Genomic DNA, 14,016 nt, shown 5'->3' with positions numbered 1-14,016 from the left:
TACCGAGGGTTGCCCGAGCGGGTCAGGGCTCTAGTTGACGCTGCAGGGTTCCGGCCGTTTATCCTCACGCTGACGGCCGTGAAGAGCGATCACGCTCTGCTGACAGCGCTGGCCGAGAGGTGGTGGGATTCCTCGAACACCTTCCACTTGCCAATTGGGGAGTTAACGGTGACTCCATCCGACTTTGCAGCGCTTACTGGCTTGAGGGTAGGAGGAGAGCCTATCCCGTTTGACTCGGAGATTTACAGGGATCCCGGGGCTCTGGAGTGGTTCTTAGGGCAGGCGCCAGCGGGGGAGGCAGAGACCGTTCACTATGACCAGTTCAAGCGGTATTTGCACGGGAGGGAGCCGGACTCGGAGTTGGAGGCGGAGCAGATGGCGAGGGCCTACTTGTTGTACTTGTTCGGGGCTACACTGTACCCGAACAAGCGATCCACGGTGCACCTGTCCTACTTGCCGGCCCTTTATGACTTGAGCACAGCTTCGAGGTTTGACTGGGGAGGAGCTGCTCTAGGCACGTGCTACGGCTTCATGGGAGAGTTCTCGCGCGGGAAGAAAGCGACGGTCGGCTACTGAAGGGTGTGGGAGGTAAGAAACAAAGCTTGTAATTTACTTCCCGCTTTTCCATTTCTTGCACTTGTCTTTAATTTGCATATGAACTGTATTATGATGCTTTGATTGTCTGACCATTTGCAGCTATGGGCCTACGAGGTGCTGAAGATGTACCCGCCAGAGAACAAGTGCCCGAACCTGAGGATGCTCCCTCGTGCCATGATCTGGGGTCCCATGTATAGTGGCAAGAAGAAGTCGAGAGGGAGCCTCCTAGCCTTTCGGACGTACCTCGACGAGCTGTCTGGCACTCAGGTAAGTAACATGTCAAATTGACTATTCTGCCCTTAAAATTGCTTTAATGCTGTCGCTGATGCCCTATAATCTGTGCCATTGTCTTGCAGGTAGAGTGGAACCCTTGGAGCAGCGCCGAGCCTGAGCCTGAGTTCCTAGCACGGAGCAGGGTGGTGACAGCTAGCCGGGTGCTGTTGGAGTCGGCCTTCGGGTGGCGGTGGTACCTGGGTGACCGGGTGACACGGCAGTCACTGGGTTCCACCGAGTTCCAGGTTCCCGGGCCACTTCCTCCTCACGCTTCTCACACGGACAAGTACACCTTGGCTGAGTTGCGGCGCTTCACCGTTCCGGCCGACCTTGCTGCTTTTCTGAGGCCCGAGCGTGACTATGCTGTCTACAGGAGGCAGCGCTTGGCGAGGCCTCTTGGAGTGTTGGAGCATGTTGCCGTGCAGAGCGAGGCACTTGAAGCTGGCGAGGAGAGGCAGAGCCGGGAGAGCAGGGCAGCTCGGCCGAGAGAGAGGAGCGACTATGCTACAGCGACCGGGCTGCCTCGGCTTTCTTGGACTCTAGCGGTTCGGGACGCGGAAGGAGAGGAGGCCGTAGTTCGGTTTGAGCCTGCCCGGGCAGAGATAGCAGAGATCACAGGACCGGTATGATACTCTTCATTCCTTTGTAGTTTCTGTATTTTACTTTCGACATGTATATCTGGTTTGTATTCTGACTTGGCCCAAAATTGTATCATAGGCCCCGATGTAATGGGTACGCGAGGCGGCTCGCCTGATGAAGGCCATGGAGAAGGAGTTTCATAAGATTGCCGGCGGCGCCTCCTTGCAGTTGCACTACCCATCACCGGCTCCAGCTCCTGTCGTGCAGCCTTAGGTATAACTTTCCGTTCTTTTTTTGAATAGGACTGCTTTCAAAATTTCCTGCACTTTGCATTTCAATATATACAATATGCACAATGTATGCTAAATGACTTTGATGAACATGCAGGGTCACGCTAGGGCGGCTCCTAGGAGGAAGAGTGTGCGGCCTCCTCCAGCAAAGAAGGTAGCACCGAGCTCCTCTCGACCAGCGACGAGGGTGGAACGAGGAGTGCAGATCACTCCGACTAGCAAGGAGCTCCAGTTCCGTCGAGAGCTGAGGAAGAGGCCTGCAGAGAAGAGGCTTGCTGAGGGACCCTCACAGAAGAAAAGGAGAGAGGAGGAAGAAGCAGAGGAAGAAGAAGAAGAAGAGGAGCAGACGTCCCTCAGCAGCGGCTCTGACTCGGCGAGCGACCCCAGGTTCCGGATGGATCCACGAGAGATGGTAGAGAACGAGGAGGACGACGATGACGAGGACCTTTTTGATGACTGAGGGCTATCACCGAGCCTTAGTTCATTTTGCTGCCACTTTGATACTTTGAGTAGACACTTTGATACTTGACATTTTGGATGGGGCCTGCGTGCCTCTTGACTTTTGGGCGAGTGTGCCCTGATACTTTTAGTTCTGCCCGGGCCGTTGTGCCGTTTTGATGCCTGATACTTTTCCACCGTTACGTTTTGACACATTAGTATATAATTTCTGCATTTTCTGTTTATCGCTTTTCCCTTGCTTTGATGAGATTTGATAAAGGAAAAGAACAAACCATCCGCTAATATCTAACATGCATTGATGAATGCTCTGAATCGACAGAAGACACTTTGTACACGCACATATTTGACTTAGCTCAAAGAAAAGACGGGTAGAAAAGTCCTAGGATACGACACGTATCCCAGACACGCGGAGGATACGGGAGTTTTGGGCGCCGGTAGGCCAAAACCCGACATTCTCCTAAACGAAGGAAACCGACCCTTTTGAAAGATAACATAGATGCATAATGACTTGCGCGAGCCATCAAAACCGGTAGAATTGCCCCGGTGCAAGGAAAATACCAAGAAAAAGCTAAAAATGCCACAAAAATGGACATAAGACGCCAAAGATGACTCGATATGATCCCGGACTGAAACCGACACCCCCACACAGTCACATAAGGCTTATGTAACACGTATGGTATGGCAAAACTTGGCAAAAGCCCCTGAAACGAGATTTGACCTCTCGTATCCTTGATTTTAGATTGAAATGGACCTCCGAGGGTCCAAAATCTTCATCGGGCATGGCTTTTGGAATCCGACGCCTTGCCAAAGTCTCAAATGATGTTTAAGACTTGTAGGAACCAACAAACGGCCAAAACCAGCCCCGAAATCGAAAACGACCATGCGAAGGCAGTAGCTGCTGCAAACTGGTTTCTGGTGAACCTTACTGGCGTACGCCAGAAATGGAGGCCCGTACGCCAGTGAGTGGGGGACACGGACACGCCAGTTATAAACTGGCATACGCCAGGTTTCTGAACGCCAGATCCACTTGACTGACCAACTGTCCTTTTTCAGGGGCCACTTTGTTTTTACTCCCACACGGTTTGCACACGGTTTCTGAGCTCTCAGGGGGCAGTGTCCTTTGCAGGGGCAAGGTTTGGAAGCTAGCATGAGGTTTGATTGGTTTATTGGTGATGGAATGGAAAGGCCAAGGCCAAGGCCTATAAAGCAGAGGCATAGGCATTGTGGCCTTCACGGCTACACTGCTTCCTCTTTTCCTCAGCACATTTCAACACCTTCCATGGATAACCCCCTCCCAATTTTACTTAGGCCCTGGTTGGCGCAATTTCTCAGCGTTGACTGGCTCAATTTCCAATACCACGGCCTTGCTTCGTTCCGCTTTCTTCGACATGTGCCGCTCCTCCCGGCGCTCCTACGGGCTGCCCTCAGATTCTGGGATCCTGACGTCCATGTCTTTCGTTTTGGTGATGACGAGATGTGCCCGACCGTTGAGGAATTTCAGGCGTACCTCCGAACCTACTCGTTCTCTACACTCGTTGTTCCGCCCTATCAAACAAGCATGCCCAAATTGCTGGCCAGCTCACTCAACATCTCCCGGGGCTTGGCGAACGCTATTCTTGAGGGTGGCCAAACGAACATCATGTGGCTGATCGAGATGTACAGTCCAGACGGCGATTTGGACAGCGATGAGGCTCAAGCGCGCCGCCGCTTTGCCTTGGTAATCTGTCTGCTTGCTGCCTATCTACTCGTGCCGGCCCACAGACAGGTCAGCCCTTCACTTGTGAGCGTCGCTGCCCAGATGGGGGCGCGAAGGAATGTGATCCCTTTGGTCCTGGCCGAGACACTCTTGGGTTTGGATTTGGTTTATACGGGCCAGTCGACCATTTTCAGCGGAAGTTCGCTTTTGCTTCAGGTAACCTCACTCAGCTCACCTTTTTCTGGCTTTTCACACGTTTTGTTTTACCTCGACACTCAGCTTAGGCTGCTTCCTAGCTTCTTACTTGTCTTTTCGCTTAGGCTTTATCTGACTTCTTACTTGTCTTTTCACTCATGCAGTTGTGGTTGTCAGACAAGTTGAATCTACTGCATCCACCGGTGGCGGGTTGGAATCTCTTTCCAAAGAGGATTCATCAAAGCGAGATGCGGTACCCTGACATGGATATAGAAGGCTGGTATGAGTTCATGCAGCAAATGCAGCCTGAAGAGATCGCTTGGAGGTGCCCCTGGCTAGACCTTCCGGACATGGCTATTCATTCCGATGGGTTCGACAAGATGGTGATTGCAGGACTGTCGAGCTTCACTTTCTACATTCCCAGCCGCGTGCTTCGGTAGCTAGGCGCCTCTCAGGAGAATCACCGTGTTAGCATCGGGGATTTCCGCGTCCCGAATTTCAATGCTCAAACGCTCAACGGTTACCAGAGGCGCTGGGGCCTTAGAGTCCTTCAGGCTGAGATGCCAGAATTTACCACAGGGCTAAGGGGTCGCTACAGACAGTGGCTGAGAGCGGATGTGAATGCAAGGGAAAATATTAACTGACTCCGGGCCACCTTGCTATGCTTAGAATAAACTGTGAGCCATTAGGCTTCTTTAAGCATTTCGTTATGTTTTTCATGCTTTAACTGTTTTAAGGCTTTTATGCTCAGCTCATGTATCAGAAGTAGTAATTTGCAATAAAGTTAAAAGACGATGGATTTCCCCTTTTCTGATTCACTTCAATGCAACCTTGACTTGTGCTCGACCTTCCCAAACTGTGATGCGTACCTAAAATGTCGAACCTGGATCGAACTTTTGATGGAATGTGACCAAATCTCAAAGTGAGATTGCCTACGTATCCCTTTTCTAGGAATCAGGTCAGAACGTAGTTCAGGCTGAGGTTCTGTGGGCATGCGTGCCCGATTTCGGAATTTCCGGATTCCGAGACGCGAGGCAAGGGGCCCGGGTCGAGGGAGCGCGAGCGGAGAAAGCAAGCGCTCGCAAAATACAGAGTCGCCACTCGGGTTTGAAGGTTCGACACCCAAGGAACCGTATTTCGAAGCACTCGTCGCGCTGTTTGATTTGAAAAAGTTAAGGAACCAATCCGTCATAACCATATCTGGGTTCGGGAGCCAGGGTACGAGAGGGGAAGGGTTTTATGGCACCCCTCTCGCCCAATCCGGAGATCGGTCTCTACTTAGGCATTTGCGAAAAATGTTTGTTTGCGATTCTATTTGATTAATCAATTCTTTAGCCATTTAGGGCGGGGGAACAGTTTAGGGGATTAAAACTGCAACAGTTTGCAAGATGTGATAGATAGCATGAATGAGCGAGATGACGAGTAATAAATGGAACGAAGTTCAAAACATCGATCATACATCAAGACAGCGCTGTGTATGATTTTGGCACGAAGAAACAGCCAGTTTGCATGCGTGAGTTCATCCGCATGCAAGCAAACCGTCGCGCGACATTCCCATATACTCGCGCGAGTATTGATGCTTCACCAATGGGTTGAATTTCATTCCCTTCTGGGCTCTGGAAGGACCAGTGCTCACCCAGGTGCAAACCAAGCAGTTTATAGGTAATTGAAAATAAACAATATTACAACAAACAGACAGAAATATTATATAAATGCAACCCCTAAACAGTGGGGGTGTCTAAACGGAGGCCATGGCCAAACTGCTCATGCAAGGGCAATCCTTGGAAGACACAGAACCCTCGCGCGACAGAGTGAGACAACCGCGCGATTGTTCAGACTGGACTTCCAGGAATTGCTTTGCATACTTAGGGCTCTGAGACACGTTCAGGAGCATCCCAAGAGCATTCCCAACCAAGAGTTGTTATAAACTAAGCCAAACAATGATTTTCAACATGCAAAACAGCAAAGCAGTGAGCTAAAGCTCCTTAAAAGACTTTTAAAAGGGCTATATACACAATAATAAACTTAAAGACCAGGGTCCCTTCCCCACGTGGTCCATTCTCACGCAGACATAATTGTCGCGCGAGCATACGGGACCATCGCGCGAGGGTTTCCCAGCTAACAGCTCTTGAAACTCTGCCAGCTTTAGGGCCAGAACTGGTATCGATTACCAGTCTTGACCCTGCCAGCCCCCCTCAGGGGTTCGAACAGTGAGCAGAATGGTATTATACCTTTGCTTGAGTGTCTTGGAGATGGCTTGAATGATGAGATGGTGAGATTTGGAGGGTGATTATGTGGGATTGAGTGGTGTGAGATGTTTGTGCTTGAGTTTGCCTTCTTCTTTTTTGGAGAGAGCTTTTTGTAACCATTTGCAAGGAAGCATGGGGGGGTATTTATAGAAAGAAGGGGTTAGTGGATGGCTAACCAAGGCCTTGTAACCAGCCAACAATGCTGGTTACAATTGCTTGGTGGAGGAGTGGGTGGCAAAGGTGATGGGAGAATGGGGGGTGAGGTGGTGCAAGGGGAGCCCCCCCCTGACCATCAAGCAATTTGGGTGAAAATGACAGGTGTTGACCATCGCGCGATGAAGTGAGACCATCGCGCGAGGGTCCAGCCAACCCCGCGATGGTCAATGGTCAAAGCTTTGACTTTGACCACCACCTGGCAGACGAACCATCGCGCGAGGGTCCTAGCTTGTCGCGCGACATTCAGACCAAGGTCTAGGTTCTGATTAAAGGTTTTAGGGCTAAGGATGGGTTCCTCACATGCCAAACTCAAGCCATTCCAAGTTCTCGGGACTGTTTCGACCTGATTCATCATCGGGGAATCAAGAAACCGAAGAACAAAGTAAAACGATCGGGAAGTCAGATTGGGGTGTCTACAGTGGTCCCTCTTTGACGGCACGCGAAGCACCATTGGCTGGTACGGGTAACGTCAAAGATTTCTAGACACCCATCCAATCCACCCAAAAGCCGATTTAAACGAAAAGCGCTAGCAAGTATATACAAATACCGTGCACCAACGGATCGGTGAGCAGATTGATTGCTGATCCGAATTTGGACGGATAGATCGTTGCTGATTGATAATCGGACGGATGGATCGTCGCTGATTGAAATTGGACGGATGGATCGTCGCTGATTGAAAGTTGGACGGATGGATCGTCGCTGACTGATAGTTGGACGGATGGGTCGTCGCTGATTGAAATTGGACGGATGGATCGTGGCTGATTGAAAGTTGGACGGATGGATCGTCGCTGATTGAAAGTTGGACGGATGGATCGTCGCTGATTGAAAGTTGGACGGATGGATCGTCGCTGATTGAAAGTTGGACGGATGGATCGTCGCTGACTGATAATTGGACGGATAGATCGTCGCTGATTGAAATTGGACGGATGGATCGTCGCTGATTGAAAGTTGGACGGATGGATCGTCGCTGATTGAAAGTTGGACGGATGGATCGTCGCTGACTGATAATTGGACGGATAGATCGTCCCTGATTGAAAGTTGGACGGATGGATCGTCGCTGATTGAAAGTTGGACGGATGGATCGTCGCTGACTGATAATTGGACGGATGGATCGTCGCTGATTGAAAGTTGGACGGATAGATCGTCGCTGATTGAAAGTTGGACGGATGGATCGTCGCTGATTTTGGTGCGGGCGGACCACTGCTGGGGATATATAAATGTGTTTCGATTTTTTTGTTTTTTTTAAAAAAAAAAAAAAAGACATTGACTCGTGATAATCCTCAAAATCGTTGTGGGGCCTAGGCGAAAACCCGTGTGCTTTGAACAGACGGATAAGCAGGATCGGGCTTGTCCAGAAGCTGCATTGGGCCGGGAGGCCCAACCAAACCATCGCGCGGCATAGTCATACCATCGCGCGAGGGTTCTCTGTTCAGGCCTGGGTCTGTTAAGAGCCCAGACCCGGCCCGGACCCGCTTTCTTCCATACAACGGACGGGGACGTTCGAAAACCACTCACAGCAGTTTCGAACTCCCTCCAACACTATTCTCTCCCAAACTCTTCCTCTTCAAACCCTTGATTTCGACCCAAAACCAAGCAAACCCACGTGCATATCATCACCCATGGCGGATCACAGCGACATTCAAGGTAGCGAACAAGTGGTTGATCGTCCGGAGGACGAGGGAGGGCCAATGGAGATCGAAAGAGAGAATCGGCCGCGAGCGGGGGCCGCCGCAGACGCCAGTGCAGAGGCAGCTAGCGGTGGCGATGGCGAACAAGGTCACGAGCAGGAGGCGGTTGGCGGCGAGAATCGTCGCGCGACGCAGTCAGACCGTCGCGCGACAGTGGAGGTTGAGGCCGCGAGCACTGGAGTCGTGCAACTGGACCCGAGTGAGGCCGTAAGTGGCTCGGTAATAGTTGGCGGCACTCTCGAGGGTATTGGCAGTGGAGATACCGAGGGTGGTGGCTACGGACCAAGCGAGACTCCGCCAAGGGACCCGGCGAAGGGCAAGGGCGTGGCGGCCGAGGAGGAGGAAGCCACGGAGGTTCCTGAGGAGGAGGTACTGTTTCGGCCGGGGGCCACGTCATTGGGCCACAGGCCGATCACGAGACAGGATCTTGCGGAGTTCCTGAGTGATGAGAGATTAGCCCGGCTTCTGGAAGAGGATCCTATGATTGGGGCCGCCGTGTTGGAGGCTCGAGAGGAGCGAGAGCGGGAGATAGCCGCTTCAGAGGCTACGGCGAGGGCCGCCGAGGAGGAGGTTTTGAGGGACGCGGAGGCCGAGGAGCGGGTTGGAGCGAGGGGGCAGGGACCCAGAGTGACAGCAGTGTCAGAGGCGGAGGGCTTGACTCGTACTCCGTTTTCAGCAGAGGGATACAGGTCACCGGTTCCACACCTGTTCGTGCCGTCAGGTTTTGCGGCATACAAGCCACGGCAAGCGGAGTACGACCCCGAGCTCGTTCTGAGAGACCCCGACACCCACATTTCGAGCAGCTGGGCTGAGGTAAGTTTCTGAAAATCCCTCATTTACTTTTGTGAGTGCCATTTTAATACGCATGCCGCTTACGTACCGAGAAACATAGGATGATCCCTTGAAGTAGATACGAATAGTGACACTATAGTTTCACGTTGAATGCTATGCATGAGACATAATAACTTGAACCAACCATCTACTGCCAAGTTGTATTGATTACCTAGAACTTGAGAATGAAAGCCTTACATGCTGATATATTTCCTGTTGCTTGTTTCCGTGTCTAATGCAGGATAGAGCGAGACAGAGGGACATCCGGGGTTTCGGAGGCGCTTGTAGCTCTTTGGCGTTGTACCAGGGTTTGCCGGAGAGGGTGAGGCAATTGGTGGATATGGCAGGCTTTGGGGAGTTCATACAGACCTTGACTCGGGCCAGAAATGACCACGCGGTCTTGGTTGCGCTTGCAGAGAGATGGAGAGATACCACCAACACTTTCCACCTACCGCTCGGGGAGATGACAGTGACGCCTACTGACTTCGCAGCGCTTACTGGTTTGAGGGTTGGAGGTGACCCTATCCCGTTTGACTCGGGCATTCAGGAGGACGAGGCGGCCCTGGAGTGGTTCTTGGGAGAGGTGCCCAAGGTTGAGGAGGGGATGGCGAGATATGGCCAGTTCACGAGATACCTTGCAAAGGAGGTGGCGACGGAGCAGGAGGCGGAGCAGATGGCCCGGGCGTACCTGTTGCACCTTTTTGGTGCGACCCTATATCCGAACAGGCGAAGCAAGGTCCACCTATCGTACCTGCCTGCACTGAGGGATCTGAGGACGGCCTCACGTTTTGACTGGGGAGGAGCTGCGCTTGGTGCGGCCTATGGTTTCATGGGGGACTCGTCGAGGACCGAGATGAGCACAGCTGGATACTGGCAGATTTGGGAGGTATGATCATAATTGAGTAAAGCACATTTCCCATATGCACTTATCTATTTGAATACATAAACTGCTCAAAAATATTCCTGCATTGTACTAATGATTTGAACCTTGATAACTGTGCAGCTCTGGGCCTATGAAGTTCTGAACATGTGCCGTCCAGTGACAAAGAGCCTGGACCTGGGGATCCTCCCACGTGCTCATATCTGGAGCAAGAAGAATATAGGAGAGAAAAGAGGGCGAGGCGACCTGAACGGCTTCAGGTATACCTAGACGAGCTCCGACCCTCACAGGTATGACACGACTTCATCAAATATAAATATGCGTCCCTTTTATTGCTTTAATGCTGTCGCTGACCGGCGTTTGCATCATTTGCTTGCGCAGGTAGAGTGGGATCCTTGGAAAGTGGCAGAGTCAGAGCCTGAGTACTTGGCCAGGAGTAGGGTCGTGACGGCGAGCAGAGTGCTGCTAAAGTCAGCTTTTGGTTGGCAGTGGTACTTAGGTGACCGAGTGACACGCCAGTCGCTTGGCCACGCAGGGTTCCAGGTGCCCGGACCGCTTCCACCACGGGCCTCACACACAGGGGAGTACACGTTGGCCGAGCTAAAGATCTTCACACGGCCCGACACTGACTTGACACGCTATCTGCGTCCCGGCATGGATTATGCAGTTTACCAGAGAGAGCGCTTGGCGGGGCCGCTGAGAGTACGAGAGTTCAGGGAGGTCCGGAGTCAGGCCCGTGGAGCTGCTGAGGAGAGGAGGGCCGTCGCTGCGAGGCAGAGCAGTGGCGAGAGTCGCGCGAGGCGGGGTCCGAGTGGACCTGTGAGAGGTGGGCCACCAGAGTTGACATGGCGTATAGCTGTAGTGGATTCTCAAGGTAATCCGGCCGAGCTACACCTAGTTCCTGCCAGAGTTGAGCCAGCGCCCGTCACTGTGTCGGTAAGGCATCGTACCCTTCATTATTGTACTTCCATAAAGCCTTGAAATATTGCTCTATTACTTATGCTCAAGTTATTCTTGCAGGTGCCCAATGAGTGGGCGAACGAGGCCGTTCGGCGTATGCTCGCATTGGAGAACGTGATAAGGCGGGCGGCAAGTGGCCTGCCTTTGGATTTGCGCTACCCACCACCGGCAGCTCGGAGACCTCAGGTATATACCCTTCAGAGAAACGATACATTCCTGCATTCGATACTTGGCATACGCATGTTTTGCCCGATACATAGTGTAGTTTAATTGCCGTCAACTTTGAGATAGATTGTACCTGCTTGCAAACATACAACACATAGAATGTATACTAAATGTGCAAAATTTTTACAATGCAGACACAGGGACAGGCGGCTCCTAGGAGGAAGAGTGCAAGAGAGCCTCCACAGAAGAATCTAGCAAGCAGGACTCCTGCCCCTCCACCTACTACTAGACCACAGACGCGGGGCGTACAGCCACCCGTCGCGAGCGAGGAGGCGGCACGAGAGGCCGTGGCGCGCGCAGAGGAGAGGTATCAATTGAAGATGCGCCAGAGGCCCTCGCAAGATGAGCCAGTCCGCAAGAAGCGGCTTATCCTTCCCGAGGATTCTGAGGAAGAAGAGGAAGAGGAGGGAGATGAAGAAGAGGAGGACGAGGAGGCGCCTGACAGCAGTGGTTCAGACGACTCAGCCGATGACCCTGGTTTTAGACAGGATCCTAGAGAGGGAGACGACGACGACGACGACGACGGGGATGGTGACTGGTTCGGGGAGGACTGAGGGCTACTAAGAAGCCTCATCTGTCTTTCCATATCTTTGATTTTTGCTTTTGGGCCTGCGCGCCCGCGTAGATAGATGGAAGGCCAGAGTGCCTTAGTTGATACTTGATACATGTTTTTGGGGCCTGCGCGCCTTTTTGATTTGATGGGCGAGTGTGCCCGAGCTGACATGATGACTTTTGACCGGCCGAAGCGCCGCATGCACAGTAGTATTCCTTGTTTCGATATGGATAGATATGGATTAGCTATAAAATCTGCATTTTCAGTTCATTTTACTCTTGCAATGATCTTAGAATAAAGAAACGCTTGCCACTAATACCATGCTTGCATTGATAATGTACCGAGACTGTTCGCAAACGCACACACACGCACACACATGATTGACTCGGAGAAAAATGAAAATGTACCCCAGGATACGGTTAGGATACGAGGATACGAGGGAATGGAACATTGGACATTTAAAAGCCCAAAACCCAGAATATTCTAACTTGGATAAAAAGAATACCTTCGTGAGGTCATGAATACACAAAATGGCTCAAGAGAGCCAACGGACTCGAGGAATACCTCCCGAAACGCAAAATTGCCCAAAATCCTTACGAAGGACACAAAAGGGACACGAGATGGGAAAATATGACACTATTATGTCCCGGACTGAAACCGACACCTCCGTACAGTCACAATAGGTCACCATGACCTGTACGGCCTGAGAGAAAAGGACACGACCCTCCGGAACTAGTTTCGACCTTCCGAAACACACATTTGGCCTTGAAACGAGCCACCGAGGGTTCAAAAACCTCGTTAAACGTGATATCCCGAATCCGATGCTTGGATATGGTTGCATATGCTCACATTGACTTGCCGGAACCACAAAAGTTGCAAAAGTACCCTTGGAATAGGACGCGACCAAAATTGGACAGTAGCTGGTGAAATCTGTCAAAATGCAGACTGAACCATCGCGCTAGGGTGTGAGAATGTCGCGCGATGGAGTGGAAGGCTCTCACTCGCGCGATGGACTGAGACCATCGCGCGATGGTTGGGCCGTGCCAGGCCACCCTATTTTGACCATCTCAGATTTTTGGACGTCCAAGCCTTGTCATCAACCTTTAACTGCTCAGAGTACTTCAGGAGGGGGGGCAGTGCAGAGATGCCCTCGCTTTGGAGAAGAAAACGCCACATGGCATGGATGTTTGTACTGGGAAGGGGCAACACCCTATGCATTCTGCCTATAAAGAGGCCAATATTCTGCAAATGAAAGGCATTCCTCCCGTAGTTTGAAAGTCCCACGAGGAAGCAAAATGGCAAATAATCTTCCGGCCTTGATCAGCCCTTGGCTCACGGCCTTTGTTGCTGGAGATTGGCTGTCATTTCGGTTTCATGGGCTGGCCGCATTCCGTTTTCTTCGCAATGTGAGGGTCCGCCCAGAGATTCTGAGGGTAGCCCTACAATTCTGGGACCCAGAGGTTCACGTATTCAGGTTTGGGATTAACGAGCTGTGCCCAACCATGGAGGAATTCCAAGCATACCTCCAAGGAGTTGCCTCGAGCATGATTGTCGTGCCGCCTTATAGGAAGAGCATGCCAAAGCTATTACAGTCAAGTCTTGATATTACTAGAGGGGCGGCCGAAAGTTTGCTAACTGGAGGGCAAATCAACATCATGCGCCTAATGGAGTGGTATGGGCCAGAAAGGGACGTAGAGAATATAGCCGCGCAGGCTCGACGTCGATTTGCCCTGGCAATTGGCGTGCCGGCTGCTTATTTACTGGTATCTCCAAATGGGTAAGTCAACCCCATGTTGGTGAGCGTCGCCGCTCAAATGGGTGCTCGGAGAAATGTGGTACCACTGGTTCTGGCAGAGACACTCATAGGTTTGGATTTGGTTTCTTCAGGCCAAACAGACGTGTTCGGCGGTAGTCCACTACTACTGCAGGTTAGCTTAATTCTCACTCAGCTCTCCTTTTTCCGGCTTTCACACGTTCTGTTTTTACCTCATCTCTCAGCTAAGGCTATATCAAAGCTCCTTACTTGTCTTTTCTCTCAAGCTTTATGTGACTTCTCACTTGTTTTTCCACTCATGCAGCTCTAGTTATCTGACAAATTGGGATTGCTCACAGCACCGGAAGCAAATTGGCCTCATCTGCCCGGCCGAATGCACCAGCGGGGTATGATCTATCCGGAAATGTCTGTGAATCAATGGTGCGCATTTATGAGAGAAATGCGGCCGAACGAGATCATATGGCGGCACGAAGCTTTAAACATTCCAGACATGGCGCTGAGTTCTGCAGGATTCGAGAGAGTAGTGATAGTTAGGCTGACCGCTTTCACAT

Source organism: Rhododendron vialii, chromosome 9a (genome assembly GCF_030253575.1).
Source record: "Rhododendron vialii isolate Sample 1 chromosome 9a, ASM3025357v1".
Taxonomy (NCBI): domain Eukaryota; kingdom Viridiplantae; phylum Streptophyta; class Magnoliopsida; order Ericales; family Ericaceae; genus Rhododendron; species Rhododendron vialii.
The sequence above is the reverse complement of the archived record's forward strand: the minus strand, read 5'-3'. Positions refer to the sequence as shown.